The sequence below is a fragment of the Haemaphysalis longicornis genome, unplaced genomic scaffold (genome assembly GCF_048455015.1).
Source record: "Haemaphysalis longicornis isolate Haplotype H1 unplaced genomic scaffold, Haemaphysalis longicornis Haplotype H1 scaffold_13, whole genome shotgun sequence".
NCBI lineage: Eukaryota > Metazoa > Arthropoda > Arachnida > Ixodida > Ixodidae > Haemaphysalis > Haemaphysalis longicornis.
In genome coordinates, this window is record NW_027526233.1 from 16802506 (window position 1) to 16819808 (window position 17303).

The 17303-nt window shown below is 48.7% G+C and overlaps 1 long non-coding RNA gene across 1 annotated transcript; it reads right to left on the reverse strand.

Annotated features, from left to right (window-relative positions):
* Positions 1–9070: 9070 nt before the first annotated feature.
* LOC144164007 (uncharacterized) lies at positions 9071–10563 on the reverse strand. Its single transcript, XR_013320992.1, has 3 exons — positions 10385–10563; positions 9782–9915; positions 9071–9219 (listed from the first exon to the last, which is right to left on the reverse strand). It is a non-coding gene; the product is annotated as an uncharacterized LOC144164007 (long non-coding RNA).
* Between the last annotated feature and the right edge of the window lie 6740 nt (positions 10564–17303).

The following is a 17303-nucleotide window of genomic DNA, read 5'->3' on the forward strand; positions in this document are numbered from 1 at the left end:
GTTGTCCGTCAAAAAGTCCATTCCGAGAATCACGTCGCGGGAGCAGTTAGGCAGAACGACGAACGCCGCAGGGTACGTTGTGCCGTCTATGGTGACGCGCGATGTGCACGTTCCACTTGGCGTCACGAGGTGGCCTCCTGCTGTGCGTATGTGCGGGCCGTCCCATCTGGTCATAACTTTCTTCAGTTTAGACGCAAATGGTCCGCTCATAACCGAATAGTCAGCTCCCGTGTCTACGAGGGCGACTACGTCAAAGCCGTCGATGGACACCTTGACGTCAGATGCAGTCTTCCTCGAGTTCCGGGTTCGTCGGGGCGTCGTATCTCTGCTTGTACGTGTTGATGGTCGGGCACTGTGCATCGTCGTTGTCGTCGTCTTCTCAACGGACTTCTCGGTCAGGTCGGCTACGCGTCGCGCCGTGTAGCTGTCGTCGTGTTCGGGAGTCTCGTCAGGGTTAGGTCGGGTCGTCGGGATGAGGGCATGTCGTGAATCACTGTCTTTAGCGCGTCCTTGCGTCGTTGGAGGGTTTCCAGTTTTTCGCCGTAGAGCAACTTCACCTCCAGAAGTTGACACCTTTAGTTTCCCCCGCGTGGGCTGGGAGACCTTCCACGTGCGAAGTCAGCACTGCTACGGCGGTCCGGCGACTTGTTCGGGTAGGGCGACGGCGAACGGTTGAAACGGGCTGGTCCACGGCTGGTGTTCGACAGGTATTCTTCAATCTCAGATGGGTGCTGGAAGGGTCGGGGGTGTGGTGCGTTGACGGAGAAACCACGTAGTCCGAGTCTCTTGTATGGGCAGCGACGGTAGATGTGGTCGGCCTCTCCGCAGTGGTAGCACAGAGGACGATTATCCGGTGTTCGCCATACGTCAGTCTTCCTCGGCGTCTGGGTTTGTACTACCGGGGGTCGGGCGGGCGACAGTGGGCGGCGGTAGGACGGGGCCTCTGGACGACGTGCCTCTTGACGACGTGTTGGAGCAGGGCGGGGTGGTGAACAGCCGCGGAGTACGTCATAGCTTGAAGCTCGCAGTGTACTTCGGATGCCACAGAAGTTCCCAAAGCGTTTTGAACTTCTTCCCGGATCACGTCAGTTAGGCAAGCGACTTGGGGTTGCGGCGTCGTCGGGAAAAGTTTCCGCAGCTCCTCTCTCACTACTGCGCGGATGGTCTCGCGTGGGCTATCAGCGGGAATCCGCATGTTGTCGATGTAGTTCGCACTGGCCGCACCAACAAAGTTCCGGTCATACTGCTTAGCACGCATTTCGAGAGCCTTCTCAATCGTGCTGGCTTCGGTCACGAATTCAGCGATGGTTTTGGGCGGGTTGCGGACAAGTCCAGCAAACAGCTCCTCCTTCACACCGCGCATCAAGAAGCGTAACTTCTTTTCTTCCGTCATTTCGGGGTCCGCGCGGCGAAATAATTGCTTCATCTCCTCAACGAAGATCACGACCCCTTCGTTGTGGTGTTGTGTCCGAGTTTCAAGCAAAAGCGCAGCTCGCTCTTTTCTCACAACGGTAGTGAATGTCTTCAGGAACTCCCTGTTGAAGTGAGTCCAGTCGGTCAAAGAACTCTCATGGTTCTCGAACCAAGTTCAAGCAGCATCTTCTAAGTAAAAGAAGACATGCCGGAAAGTTTCTTCGTCGTCCCACCTGTTGAAGATGCGGACGCGCTCCAGCTTCTCCAACCATTCTTCGGGGTCTTCAGCGGGGGCTCCCCGGAACGATGGCGGTTCCCGGGGCTGCTGCAGGACGATTGGCGACGTTGTTTCTTGCACCATGGTGTTGGTTGCAGCGTTCCTTTTCTTGGGCCCTTCTGGCAGAAGACCGAACTCGGGTAGCAATCCTTGCAGTCGGGGGCTTTCTCTGGTTGGACTGGCTTGGCGGCTTCGAGATGTCGTAGAGAGCATAAAGGCTTAGTACCCAGCACCTCCACAGATGTCAGGAAGAAAAGGACGATGCAGTTGTCTTGAATGAGAAACACGTTTATTGGAGCGAACTTGTGCTCCCCTAACAACTCAAAAGAATACAGAGGCGGCGAAGCAGCGGTCAACAAAGTGACTTGCACAGGCGAGTGTCGTCGAAATTAATGCCCCGGCGTCTGCACTGCAGGCTTTTTATCTTTTGGCGCGCGTGGTTCTCGAAACGTCGATTCGCATCGAGAACATAGTAGATCTAAGAAGATTATTCTGGGCTGTTCACGTTAGATCGGAATGCTCTCCCTATCACAACGGATAACGCATGCGGCACATAAAGGAAGAATGGAACACGCGCTTCCCTTGGCGCAGAGATAACACAGACCGGCGCAGCCGGGCGGTAAAAGCAAAACACAAACAAACAAACCCAATGTATGGTTCGCGGCAATATAGTCTTCACATTCGTCAATAAGACGAAATGGGGCGTATATTCGGTCCAATCTGGTGTGGCTCGTACCTTGAAAACGCGTGTACGTTACTTGCCTTCCTCCAACACGTTGCAAGGCGTGGAACAAGAGTTAGCCTAGTACGTGCTCGCTGATGACAACTCTCGTGACGCGTGAGTAGAGAACGTACACACCAGCTACGGAGAGCTACGATTCTGCGGAAAGTGGGGCTGGAAGTATCGCAGTTGTTTGTTGTAGTTATTCGCGCCAAAAGACGAAGTTTTTGATAAGTAGACAGCTCTCCACGGGGTCCTTACTTACCCCCGTGTTAGCTAGGTACGTGTGCCCCAGTGTTTATGAAAGTGATGTCTGCAAACTGTGTGCGAAGCAGAGAGCCACCGCGGCTCACATCCTGTGGGACCGCAGAGTGAACCCAAGAGAGGCAAGCAAGATGACGTTTCCGCTGCAAATTGAGGCGGCGATGAAGACCTACGATCGAGAAGCATAGCTGCAGGCCGTGCAGCAGCTCTCGGCAGCTCTGGAAAGGCACCGACCGAGCAAAACTGAAGGGAAGGGGGGAAGCACCCCCAGGAAGGGGGCGGCCCTCTTGACCCGAAGGAGTAGCGAGTGAGCAAAGCCTCGAGGAGCACGACGCCCGAGATAGATGTCATGGCCGCGTCGCGGTGAAGACCCGTCTTCCCAGTGGGGCGACATCTTAACCGACTGCAGGCCATTCAATAAAGCTGTTCTCTCTCTCTCTCTCTCTCTCTCTCTCTCTCTCTCTCTCTCTCTCTCTCTCTCTCTCTCTCTCTCTCGCTCTCTCTCTCTCTCTCTCTCTCTCTCTCTCTCTTTCTCTCTTCAAAGCACGCAAGCAGACTTAAAGGGACCGAGAAACACTTTTCTAGGAAATTACAAAAGCCCTGTGATGCCTCAGGTAATCAATGTAGAAACGCATTGCCGTTATAATTATTGCCCTACGTTCGGTATTACGAAACGCGTTGCCGTTGTAACTATTGCCCTACAGTCGGTATAACGTATGTCACAAGCGAATAAAGTACCCCTCCTTCTCTGCCGATCGCTTCCTCCTCCCTCTTTGCTTCTTTCGAAAGAGCTGGAAACACTGGGACTCTTAGATTTACCGTTGATGACTCAAACAGGATAGTCCGCAGGTAGTCCGAAGATTCTCCATGCCATAGGAATACATAGGAAAAACGAATTCCGGATTGCTTCTAGGGGAGTACGCGGTGAGTCCGAGACGGCAAATCGAAGAGCCCCACGGTAAATAGTCACGTGACGTCAGGACGCTCGACTTCCGGTCTGTGAATCCTGCCAATGCCACCTGTGCGTTGATCCTGCTTATCTCAGGCACTATGAATCCCGACCTTAAAGAACGGTAGCCCTTGCTCTGCCGGCCGCAACGAGTGGTTATAGTTTTCTTTAGCCCTAGGGTTGCCGAGTTATTTAACTTTTCGTCTGCCCGCCTACCCCACCCTTGGTCGTGCCCTACTCGTAGCCGGTTTTTGGCCGGGTGGTGCGGACGCTACGCTTTGTATATTTGAAGTTTTTTTTCCTTCCTAACTTACTGTCGGGGGAGGCGAAAGGGTCTTGGAACCTGTTTCAACTATATATTGGTACCTACCGACAACATTGATTACTTTTTTTTTCGACTTTTTCTCCACCGGCTTTGTCGGTTAGGCTTGCGACGAGGACGGTTTGTTTACGTTGCAAATGCGCGTATATCTTTGCTAAAAATGCGTTTACCGAATTTAGTTAAGTGTCCGAACTATCGGAGCAACCTCGCGATCAAGCGATTATAATCTTTAAGAGGCCATTATATCGCAGACATTCTAAAAGATAGAAGTGCCTGCCACACGCACGAAAAAAATCTTGGCACCGTCGACTCCGAAAGACCGATGAGTGGCAACCAGACGATCTTTCGGCAGAGCGTGCCTCGTTTTCACATTACGCCAGTCGCTGGCTTTGCAACCACCGACGCAGCACGGGTAATTCATGTCTGTCCAGCAGACGCGGAGCGCTCGTTTCGGAACTTCGCTGCTGAATTGGAGCGTCGCGGCGGCAAGCGGCGGTCGGTAGGAAAGCCCGCACACGAATGGAGACCGGAAACGCACCATCGTGACGTTGCGTTCGGGGTGACGTCGTTAGAAAATGAACAACAGCGAAGGGGTTTCAAATGACGTAGCCAGCGCGGACTGTGGAGACAGCCTCATCGGCTGAGAAAGGCTATGTTTAAAAATTGCTGACAAATTATACGTAGAACGTATGGGGCTCAAGCTTGGCTCAAATGCTCCCCATAATCCGTTCTACCAGCTGAATGCATTTGATTGCCACCTTTGAAACGTGTTTCTGGGTCACTGTAGGTGAACGCGGACTTTTTTGTGTGAGGAGTGTAATTAAAGATGGACCTTTATTAAGATCCTGCGCCATAGTAGGAATGTACTCACAACGTTTAAAAACTGTAGGTCCAGCACTTTTGGGCTGGGCAATGATATCTCATCCTACCTGTGTTCACTTTCTTAGGAGTGTAAATTCCGAGATCCCGCTCGCTCGTTTGCGGGTTTATTAGAACAAAATCCTCAATTAGTTCTTTGTAATCAAAAGACAGTTGGGCATATCAACTGGGTGAACACATATTGAGTAATCCGCGAAAACACGTAATCTACCCCAAACCCTCATATTGGTGGTTAGGGGAAAACACTGTAAAACAGCTTTAAGACATTCTATAGGTTGCCGATCGATATCTGCAAACACGAATTCGATATCTGAACGGGCCAGCGATAAAATTCGGTCGGTCATCGGTACTTAATTTTCTTAATCGAAATCCTACTGCGCCAAAACCCACGCTGGCCGTTCACATGAGCAAGGCGGGCTTTTCCAGCTAGCCTAGCCCCCAGAGAAAAAAATAAAAAGGATAACGCTCCCCCTCCCCTTCCTCTTCCTTTTTTTTACCGTCGCATTTATTTTCCGCAGGGCTCAGCAAACGGCGTGCGGCGGTGCGAAAAGCAACTTCACTCCAGAGTGAGACGTCGCCTCGCTCGCTATCAAAATCACTAGCAGTGCTGGCATGACGGTGTGCTTCAGGGGGGGTGTAGGTCACGGTGTAGGTAAAGGAGCACACACGGAAAGGCGATCGGCGATAAAGGCCGCTACTGGAAACGTGAAGTCTTTTTCTTGTAATTTTCATTTCCCGCATCACCGAATACGTCACCGCGGGAAGTTTGAAATCTTGAAGGTGGAGACGCCACGTGGTGCCAACCAGCTGAACTAGAAGCTTCCTGTCCCAGATTTCTGGATATGGGAGCAATGCGAGCAGCAACAAAGTGCCGTGCAGGCGCTTGGGAGAAAACTTGGTATCCTTGGGAATGAGTTTTTTGCCCCAGTTGTGCTGGCCTCCCGCTCCTCCTCCTCCTCCTCCTCCTCCTCCTCCCCCCCCCCCCTCCAGTGACAGAACAAGGACTGGCATGGCACCTGAAGGGTCACCTATGAGCTACCAGCAAGCATTCATTCCACATTTCGCCGTGGTCATCTCGCGAGCACGCAGAGGCTGGGCAACGTCGTGTTTACTAGACCGCGACATGCAGGGGTGCGCGAATGCTTCTTTTTGTATATACACAGTTTGCTATACTTCACGCGCTATAAATCAGCGAAGTAGTTTAATTGACTGGGATTTTCACTGTGGATACAAAAAACGCAAAAGCACTCAAGCTGATGCGCGGCGGCCTGATGCAACTGTGGCCGTTTTATTTTTTCTTTTTGAATAAAACTTGAAGATTGTCTCAGCTACCTACATCAATGGCCACTATCATTACGTCGGAGGCATGCATGCAGCATGTGACAAACTAGAGGAGTGAGTGTGTATTTTAGTCGCTATTTTAGTCGCAAAATATTCGGCAGTAAATACATCGTTGCTGGAATAACAATGGGCACCAAGTTAACTTGACGTAACAACAAACCTTTCAGCCCGGCAAATCGGGAACCAAGTGCAAAAGCTCGAATTTTCCACCGTTAGATCATCATAAAACAAAGTTCGCCACTTATACGACACGCGGCTAAATGCCACGTAAAGAAAACAACAACACACTCCCATACCGTGCGCGCCCGCCACAGAGGAAATTTTCAACCGCGCCGTGACGGCGTAGTGCGGCAAGAAAAGTTTGTTTACAGCCCTAGGTAAGATAAAGGCTCGTGTAGGGGCTAAGCGGTACCATTTAACAATGAAATGAAGCGGGCGCAGAGCCACAGGGACGAGTAGAGAAACAGCCTAATTTTGGCAACGTGTGGTACTGTTTTCCCGGTCGAGCGCCGCTGTCAGTCGCGTGAATAGGCGGCGCACGCTCAGGCTTCATTTAGAATACAAAGGCTGGACAACAGAACTCCAACGCAGCTGTATTTTTCATACGGACAGCGACTACGGAACCCCGCGCTTAGCGAACCAACGACAAATATTCGCTCCAAGCGCACCGCGCCCAGCGTGTCACAATGCTCGCGCCGGCACAGTTCGCGTCACAAAGTTCGTTCAAAAGCGTGGAACTTCACGTACCTTTTCTTCATTTGAACCGGTATTTCCGCATTGCGTGCTCTGCGGCACGGAGCAATGCTCCAGCATTGTAGTCCATCACCAAGAGCGGTCAATGCCCGCCTTCTATGTTTTGCTAATTGGTTTCGGTTTCAAACGACCGTACCAAAATGGCGGACCTAGTTACCGGAGTCGACGTGAGATGGCGGGGCGCATTTTGCATAGGGTCTATTGCTGGAATCCTGGATGCAATTTTCGATATTAGGCAAGCACTGGATTCTCGAAGGGACACAACAGTAAGTTGGTTCCATTATTATTTGCAGTTGCAAAGTGCAGTTTGCCCCGTACAAAACATTTTGGCCAGTCCAAAGCATTGGTTTAGGTAGAACAAAAAAAATGCTTGTGTGCCAAGTTTTCGAAGCATGTCAAAAGATTCATAGGTGGCCTGACTTAACCTATAGCCCTAGACTGCAGTACACCTCATAGTTGGCCCAAGCTATGCCGAGCTTTGCCATGTGAAACCTAAAAAGTCGAATTTTGACGTTTACAGCTATGCTGTGCAATGTATAAGCCAAGCATAATTTACTCTTCAGTATTTTGGCTCTATCCAGGTTTTCTGTTTATTACACCACAATCAAAGTGCGCAGTCAGTGTTGAATTGATGAGAGTCAACCCATTCAGGTTGAAAGCACGAAATGCTCTCCAACAGAAATGGCAGTCTTCACATGTGATCAAATACATAGTTCTTTAACACTAAACAAGGGCAATGCAGAATGCCAGGAGCGTAAAATATACTCGACGAGGTGCAGTTGGCCAGTGTGTAATTTAAGCAGCATTGTTTTAAGACAAACGGGGATTGGTGAAACAGCCGTAAGCTTCTGACAGCAGCTATCATCGTTACTGGCCAATTCACCTGAGTGGGGATGTTATGGCTATGTGTTGTAGCTTGAGCGTGTGACCTAATGAATCGCCAAGAAATTTCAAACTCATAGTATCTTCGGTTGCTTGTACCTCTGGACGTTTTTTCAGTTTAAGGTCACAATGCGCTCCCTGGGTGCACCTTTAGTCAGCTAGAGCCACTGAGCTATAGTGGTGTCAAGGATGTAATGCTGGATTTACACTCGGGACGTCCTGGGTTTGGTTCCCATGCGGTTTCAACTCTTCCCAAAGTTGTTTTGAACTCAATTCACTCTTTGCACTGCCGGCCAATTTAGGAGCTGTTGTGCTAGCACAGACAGTGGATAGTGGCTGCTTAGTCAATGGGCCACATATTGCTTTCGCGTTGATAAGGTAGCGTTTTCAAGATTATGTGTTATGGTCGGCTACAGTTGCTACATTCAGGGTGCTTAAATCCGACCATGTGCAAGTTGCAGGCCTGTGATAAATAGGTACAGGTGATTATCTAGATGCACAAAACTGCGCTTACTGTCAAGGCATGCCGTGAATTTGTTGGTGGAATGGACATTTACAAACATGCATTGGCATGGTTTACACTGCAGCATAAAAATTGAGGCTCCCTATATGACGACACAAAAGGTGCATTGTACGATTGGACTACGGTAGCGTTGTCTATGGGTCAGCCACTAAAACATGCCTCAGAATGCTGGACCCTGTGCCTCATCTAGGGCTCCGTTTGGCGTGTGGTGCCTTCCTGAATAGTCCAGTTGAAAGCATGTATGTGGTGTGCAACAAATGAAACCTACAACGCCAGCGAGCATACACAGATCTCCTTTATGCTTTTAAAATTTCATCCATGCCTCGCCATCCTTTTAAATCAGTTTTTCATGACACATCGATGACTGAACTTCTTTAAAATCAAACATCGTTCTCTGCGCCCTTCTCTTACAGAGTTAGAGAGGAAGCGTCAGAGCTTGCTGTCTCCTTTTTAGATACAATCCAAAGTTCTCTAACATATTTTATAGCACCATGGCATCTCCGCCCTGTATCATGCGACAAATCTTTCACACACGTAGATAAAAACCGAGCTCCCACATGTGCAAATCTGCAGCACTTCTTGTATTTGCAGCAGAAGCATCAGTGCTCTGAATTTTATACGGATAACATGACAATTCCAACAGGGACAAGACCACTTTGTTTTGGGGAGCTTTACCCAAAAAGACCATGGCACTTGGCAACGAAAAGAGCCCTAGCAGAAAACAGAGCAAGGCCTCACGGCTTGTAGAGGATGCCCTCATGGTAGAATGAATGATCCAGCAGTAACTGCCTGAAATCATGTGATTTCGATTGCCGAGGCGTCTTCGCCGCTGTGTTGGCATTGAAGGAAGGCGACAGGAAAGTGTCCACAAAGTCGTGCGCCAAGGCTACTATTCCTGTTGACAATGTCCAGACAAAAGCCAAAAGTACTACTAAACTAGTTTTCTGCACAACAAAGAGGTCACTTTCTTGCTTTGTCAGAGTTAATAACTTGCCCTTAAATAATCAATGCACAACGTATCTTCATCACAGATGGGTTTGGGTGCATCATATTTGTTATACAGAACCTTTTTTACTGCACTAAGCAGTGCGAACTCGCAGGAAGCAGTTTTATTTCGCGTAAAGTATTTCTAAGAGCAACGCAATCACTTTGTTCTCTGTCTACCTTACTCATACTATCAATTCTTAAATTTATACCAGCAAATAGATAACAAATAGAAGGAAGAACACAATTCTGCACACGAGATATCCCCAGCTGTTCATTGCTTTGATACTCGCAGAAAGACTTGTAACGGTCAAGCTGGCATAGATCTGTAGATCGTTTGGTTTTGTTTTCACTGGCAGGCATTTCCAGTACACACGCTGCTGTCTTCATGGCTATCTACTGTCCCGTTAGTGTAAACACTCGGTTTAAATGTACGCACAGAGTGAGAACGCAATGGTGGATCTAAAGTATACCATAAATTACAAGCCAGGCAAGTGCGGGAACCCGTTAGGTTGTGACAAGTGGCCTGCGAACATTAGTTCCCACTGGAATGGCAGGATGAGTGCTGCAGGCAGGCTAGGGGCACCGCGACTGCAGTCAAAAGATGCTGCAAGAGAAAGAAATGGAACATGAGGAATGAAACACCGTTGGTTACAACGCCCTCACGAACCACACGCACACACGAAAACCTTTCCAACAGCGTTCTGTCACGCTTCTACTGCAAGTTCATTTTCGTTACAACACGGTTAGCACAAGGCACATTGTCTAGAAAAAGCCTCGAGGCTAACAAGTGATTTTAATGACGCCACATTAAAGAAGAGACAAAGAAACGCCATGGGCGAGACGGGTTTGCATGCGAGCGAGTTTCCGCGCCGTGCAACAAACCGTCAACAGCTCGCGATCGCCGACAGAGGCCAACAGAGCAGCATAAACAGTGACAATGACGCAAGACGGTGAGAACGTGACGTTAAGAATTTCGTAAACGTCGCTAATAACTGCAGCGAGCAGAAAGCAATTCAGCTTTTCAGTAGGTGATATGTGAACTGATTGCAAACCCGCCAAAAAGGAGCGCTCACCTGAGTCGGCCGATGGTGGACAGTTGAACGCCCACGGCTGATTGCACAGCCGTAGAGCCAGAAGACGCTGGAGCTGTTGAACGACGATTGACAGGGCGACAACCATTCACACTTGCGTTGACAGCAAAAGTCCAACGCGGCTACTTGAGTCTCTACGGCGCGCACGCCGTGTAGGCAGCACTCGGAAAAATATAAACATACCACGCGGGAGCGCTGGGAACAAACGTGACGTCACATCCGCCTAGCGCTCATCCTCACCCGCCGAAACGGTCGGTTAAATTCTCCCCTGAAGGGCCGGTGCAACTGTGGGAGCGGCGCGCGGATCGGGTTTAATTGAGCAGATTGAGTGGAGTGGAGGAGATGAGACGGGAGACGCACATGCGCGCTTATCGCGCAGCTGCGGTGATGACTAGCGCGCGCGCTATTGGCGGTGAGCTCGATCACGGGGGGCGCTGCGAAGCGCGCCTCCGTGACGTCAGCTTAGGGATTCTCGCATATGTCGTCTGCTGCACTCGGGCTCGCTCTCCCCGCTATTTCTTTGCGCTCATTTGACGTCTGATGCTTGTGGGCGCCAGATTTTGCTAGTGCGTAACTTTTTATCATAACAATAGACTTGAAATCACATAAACTAGCTCAGGGTGCGAGTTTAAGTATGCTTTTGGATACCGCTACGGAAAAAACATTGCCAGCGGGGCCCCATTCTTTGCGAAGCCGCTCCTGTGCGGAGCGCGAAGAGTCGGAGCTCGGCGTCAGCTTCTGTACTGAGAAATCTTTCTAACAAATAAAACAGCCAGGTGCTAGTAACCGACAACAACGAAAATCAAGACCAAAACAAATTCCAGGCCTTTGGGGCTGTCGGTTTTGGCAGAAGGCATTGCGATTCCTGGTAATCATATGTAAAGTAGAACAGTTTTTGCAACCTTGCCGAACGCTCGAAAGTGTGCATCACATCACTTTACGTTGTCATGGCATGAAAGTATGCCGACATGCGCTATGACACGCAAAAAATGTAAATTTAGTTCCAAATAACCTTATGTATGTACAGGCGCGTGGTGGCTTCATACCAGGTTTCCAACCAGTATGGAGGTTTATTGATCAAAACAAGTCACGTCTACGGTAAAGATACAGTAGCACTATGCTTGTTCAGACCGGGGGGGCTATTTTTGTACATTTCCCGCAGCCATATCTTCCCAATATTCAGATATGCGTTATACGAAAACTGCACTCAAGATGATGTGGAAGAGGAGAGTAGGAGGAGGGGGAAACTTTATTTAACTTTAAAATCGTGCTGATTAGTGGGCTGGGTAATCAGTCCAGGACAAGAGAGTAGGAGTAATTCTCTTCAATCCATCGGACGTCATCCCGAGTGGACCTGAGAGAGAGAGAGAGTACACTTTATTCAATTTGCCAGCTGTGTAGCTTAGTCGTCGGCCGTGAGCCCTTGGGCTCTGGCAGCGTCCTCAGCCAGCTGGACGGCCCAGAGTTGATCTTCCGGGCTGGAGCTGAGCAGCACGGTCTCCCACTGCTCACTGTTAGTGATTGTGCGGCCATTTGTGATCGCCTGTGGACACTGCCATAGCATGTGCGCCAGGTCCGCTCGTTCCTGACATCTATGACACTGGGGGGGAATAGCGCCCTGGGTAGCAATAGCTATACACTAGGGGATTTGGGTACGAGTGGGTCTGTAGCAGTCGCCAGACCACCGAATGCCGTTTACTGAGGGATGGGTGCGCGGGTGGGAAGCGGGCCCGGCTTAAACGGTAATGACCGATGATATCACTGTACGACAACAGCCTGTCCCTGCCTGACATAGGGACGAGTTCCGCATCGGAAGGGCCGTCCGCTCGGTCGGTAAAGACTCGAGCGGCTTCGTGCGCAGACTCGTTCCCTGCAAGGCCGGAGTGGGCGGGGGTCCAAATTAAGTTGATCTTGCCTGTCCGGTTTTCGAGGTGGAGACCAGAAATGAGGATTGCGGACGCCTCCCTTGATATGTGTCCTCGTGAGAAATTTAGAATTGCTGATTTAGAGTCGCTGATGATTGTCTTGATTTCTGTGGAGGCAACCATGGCTAAAGCAATGGCTGCCTCTTCTCCAACCACCGAGTCTCTCGCTCGGATAGAGCAGGAGGCGATGGTGTTGCCCTGATTGTTGACCACCGCTATGGCCATTGCCTCGCGACCAGCGTAATCAGCCGCGTCCGCATAAGCAACGTTCTCGACTTTCGCAAAGCGTCTTTGCAGGGCACGGGCTCTGGCCTCTCTCCGCTCCCTGTTATGTGTAGGATGCATATTACGCGGGAGCGGAGAGACCTGAATATTTTCCAAGATTTATTTTTTACACCGGGAAGGGTTGGAAAACGATAAAGCGCTGCTAGAAACTATTCATCGGTTTCGATTCTTGTAATATATGCACGTATGCTATTTATTGTGTTTGTTAGCGTGCATATCGAGCCTTCAACACCGTAATCATGTCATAATTGGTCGGGTTGAGAGTCAGTTTGTTATGATAACGATGGTTACGAGAGAAATTCGGAGCACAAAAGCTGCCTTCGAGTACTCTGGTCAACGTTTCCTGGGGCGCGATAGCGGTAGCGTAACACACATCTCTTTGTATTTGCACGTGAATAGGCAACGCACGCTGCGGATATGCATCTTCTCGCGCGCATTCATAACGAAAGCCAATTTGTGAAAAAGGGAATGTATGCCATACAGCATTAAGAAAATATACGCACAATCTTCGTGAGCCTAACAAACATTCCGAAACCTACTAATAAGACGTTTGTGACGGTGCAGAAAAACTAATGCGTTGGGAACACTTCATAAGAGCATCTCAAAAACAATTCAGGGAAGACTGTCCATTTCGAATACTTATCGAGGAGCTCTGAGCACCGAACCCCGCGAATAAGCAAGTAAGGACGAGTTATAAACGATCTTCTTACCGAGGCTTTCAAGAAGGTTGTTCTTTCTCTCTTCAAGTGTTACAAACTTGGGGGAGGGGGGGGGGATACAGACTGAAGTTATTCAGATGTGTCTGAAGCTGGCAAAAATAACTGAATTACCAGAAACACGCTTTTTGATGCCATAAAGCATCAAAGCGGGCGATTTCTAGCGCAGGCACTGCTGCCCCTAACAAGCGGAGTGTAGCAGACGACAGCGGCGCGAGTCCCTAAGCCGACGTCAGAGCCAGGGGGCGCCACTCAAACATCTCATCGCCAATCGCACAGCTGGCGGGGAGATGGGGAGACGAGGAGCAGCGCGCGCGCTATCGCACAGCTGGCGTGGAGAGAGGGAGAGCAGGAGAAGCGCGCGCGTTATCGCACAGCTGGTGGGGACAGGTGCGGACGGACGGACGACGGGCGACGTACGACGCAGCCGAGAGGAAGAGATGCTCTGCATCTAAAATTTAGCACTCTTGAGTAGCAGCCCGCGTGTCTGCGAAACGCTAATTTTACACGAACGCCAGGCTAACTTGAGGGTGATAACACGACACGGAGGTCTGAATAAGGCAAAATATCTCCGCCACTCATGGTCCAGACCGTTCACATGAAAGTAATATCGATGTCATCAGATATTAGCACGTTTTGTTTAAAATACAGCGCGAAGTAAAAAACGAAGCTTCCCTGGAACTACCAGCCCAAGTCTGAGGCTGTTGAATGGGAGAGTCTTCATCAGAAATGAAATCTGAAGATGCCACATCGTTGATGCAGTCATCGCTGTTGCTGGGGTAAAAAATGAGCTGCAGCAGTTTCCAATGTGCCTGAAACCGCTTTTCGCCTTTACAGCATCCACAGTCGCCTGTATCTTGGGTTCAGATTTCACTCGCGACGCCTTGTACCCTCCCAAAATGTAAACAAACGCCCACGAATCTAATTAGGGGTTTACAATGAACACATCATATGGCGCCAGTTGTCCGAATAGCGCCGTTTTTAGTTTTTGCGCGATGTTTGAAAATCATTGTTTATCCGTGAACGATGGTTTATGGCGCTGTCCCGAAGATTTACATCAAAATAAGAAATACCTGGCCCTTTTTCTGCAATACGCAGTTGTGGTAGACCAAAATTTCCTACGGCACGGCACGCTTTGAGCGATTCTATCGTGAATGGCATTATCTGCTGGTGTCTAACCTTTGAGAAATTCCCTGTAAAAACAGTTTGGAATAGTGTCTAGTGGTAACCGAATTGCCTGAAATTTAAAAACACAATAGGTTCTTACATCGGGCATTTAGCACTCTGCTTAGCCTCTAGTTGGGTAACGGCAACTCCCATATGTAGACAAAAACCTCACCACTGTTCCACTCCACACCACATACACACAAAAACCAACGGAGAGACAAAAATATTTCAACCATCGGAACTGCCGAAAGCAAGTGTGCACCAACAACGGTGCTGGATTAGTACGCTTAACGTTTTGATTCGAAGCAGTGCACAAAACAGGGAGCGAAGAAAATAACAAGCAAAATAATTCCCGGACCTTCTCCAATAACGTAAAACCTGGGGAGGAGCGAAGCAAGGATTCTGTAAATGTATCCTCACGCCTTGGCGTTTTTGGCCACGGAGATTAAACCTCAGTAGTGGAGAAATTTGGGCTTGTTCGTACATAACTTTCAAACATGTAGCGCAGAAGACGAGAGACACAGACAAGTAGACGTGTGTTTCTACTTGTCTGTGTCTCTCATCTTCTGCACTACATGTTTGAAAGAGATTAAACCATTGTGAGGTAGAGACACATAGCTTTGTGTTCAAATCTCTTGTATTTGAAGCACGAAGCTCTCCAGCGCGAGTCGGAAACGTGTGCTCCGGTGTTTTGTAGCGTAAGCTACACTGGCCCAGGTTGAGCAGTTTCCTGTGGACCTTGAAGGGCCTGCTGCGCAAGCACGAGGATCGTTGTATTAATTGAGTTGGATTGGATTGAAATGGATTTAGAATAAAGTGGATCGGATTGTATTATATTGAATTGTCCGATCAAACCCAATTGGACTACGGGTGTCTGCACATTCGGCGGTGTGCGCATTCTATAGGAGTGACATCAGAGCCGCAGCAGACGCACTGGCACCGGAGCGTGCCCAGCTGTGCGCCTCCGTTGCGTAGTGGCCAAGTCTCACGGTGCGCCGGAGTCGATTGATAGCCGTTTTCGCTTGTCTCCTTCACAGCCGTGCTGCGCATGCGCGAGGAGCAGTGACTGACGGGGGCTGGATCTTACCGGACTGGACTGGACTGGACTGGATTGAACTGGACTGGATTAGACTGGACTGGATTAGACTGGAAATCTTTTTAGCAGCAGTAAGCATGATCATCTGCTAATCCTAGAAAACCAAAGACCTAAGAATAACCAGCTCAATCATAGCTCATGCTACGTATATCCTAGCGTAGCCGAGCTAAGCCACTGCTATTTTTTAGATGCGAAGCATCTCATGCTTGGGGCTGTGTCCCTCCCTCCCTTCTTGTTGTCCACCGTCCACACTCTACTGCGCATGCGTGTCTCTTCAGCCCTGTCAGCGTTTGGGCTGACGTAAGCGCAGTTCACTATAAACTAGGGGTGTGCGAATACCAAATTTTCCGAATACAAATGGAATACGAATATCTACCATCGAATATCTAATCGAATATCCAATAATTAAGGGGAATGTGGGTTTCAAAAGCAACTTTTTTATTTCTTTGTGGATTTTGATCACACTTGGCATAGAACTGTAAATGCTTGTGTGATAGCACCATGAAAATTTCAAAGTATTATATGAAAACCTTTTTATTCATAAAATTTTATTTCTGTTCACTTTGTACCGAGCTTGAGCGACCTATAAACCATGATAGAAAACTTGTTTGAAGTGCTTTGCATTTCCAAATGAATGGACAAGGTCGGGACAGTTGGATTTGTTTTTTATTAAGGCAATTTTTTAGTTCTCAGTTTTTTGAAGTGATTGTACAAAAGGCATATAGACCATAAACGGCTATTTGAATAACAAAACTCACAGAAATAAAACCTGAGAAACCGAGAGTGTCACGGCCACTTCAAGGAATGTAACGCAAAGAACGGAATCAAAATACACCTCGCGGACACAAAGAAATCACTGGAACAAACGACGTATGCGGCAAAAAAATTGTTTTGAGAAAATGGCTTCCGAGGTTGCAACATAGATATCATTCATGAAAAGTCGCAAGGGTTGTAGCATTTCGTGTGCTTTTGAACACGGGGCTTATGGGATGCCTTGCCTTGAAATTGGAGTGCCTTTGGCAGCCTTTTTCTTTCCATAAAACATCATTTTCCGCTCCTCTGTGCAGAGTACATAGCCCAGTTTGCGGAACAAATGGGGGGAGATAGCTTTCTATGCAAAATAGGTTAGCTGGTTGCCTGTATTGCACTGGACAACTTCCCTCTGCTGTGTTGCGACCATGGCAACAAGTGAAGCACTCTTTTTTTTAAAGTTGAAAGATGAGGTTTGACGTCTTTTCTGCTTTATACATAACCTTGCCTGGAGCAGCAACTTCGTACTCGTACGCGCAGGTGTTCATTGCCAAAAGATTACATACCAGAAGGATAAAAACGAGCTACATTGAAGCTTGGTTTAATATTCTGCGTAACCCCAACTTCAATGCATGCACAGATTTTTAGTACTCTTGACATTCAGGGCATCCAATATTCCTCGAAGCACAGCCAATATGCACTAAACTATAGATGTATGCATTGGTCATGATTGTTACCCCCAAAATTCAGTTTGTTAAATGCTATAACAGTAAGGTAAATTTTTAACGCATTGGTATTACTAATTTCCCTAAATAAACTCAATTTGTTAAATGCTACGAAAGTAAGTGTACATTTTTAACGCCGTCAACACGTTTTTATTCCGGACTCAGACCTGTTTGCACGATTACCAAGGAGGTTAAAAAAAATTGCCGTTTGGTTGGTATAGGAGACTTCCACTCTAG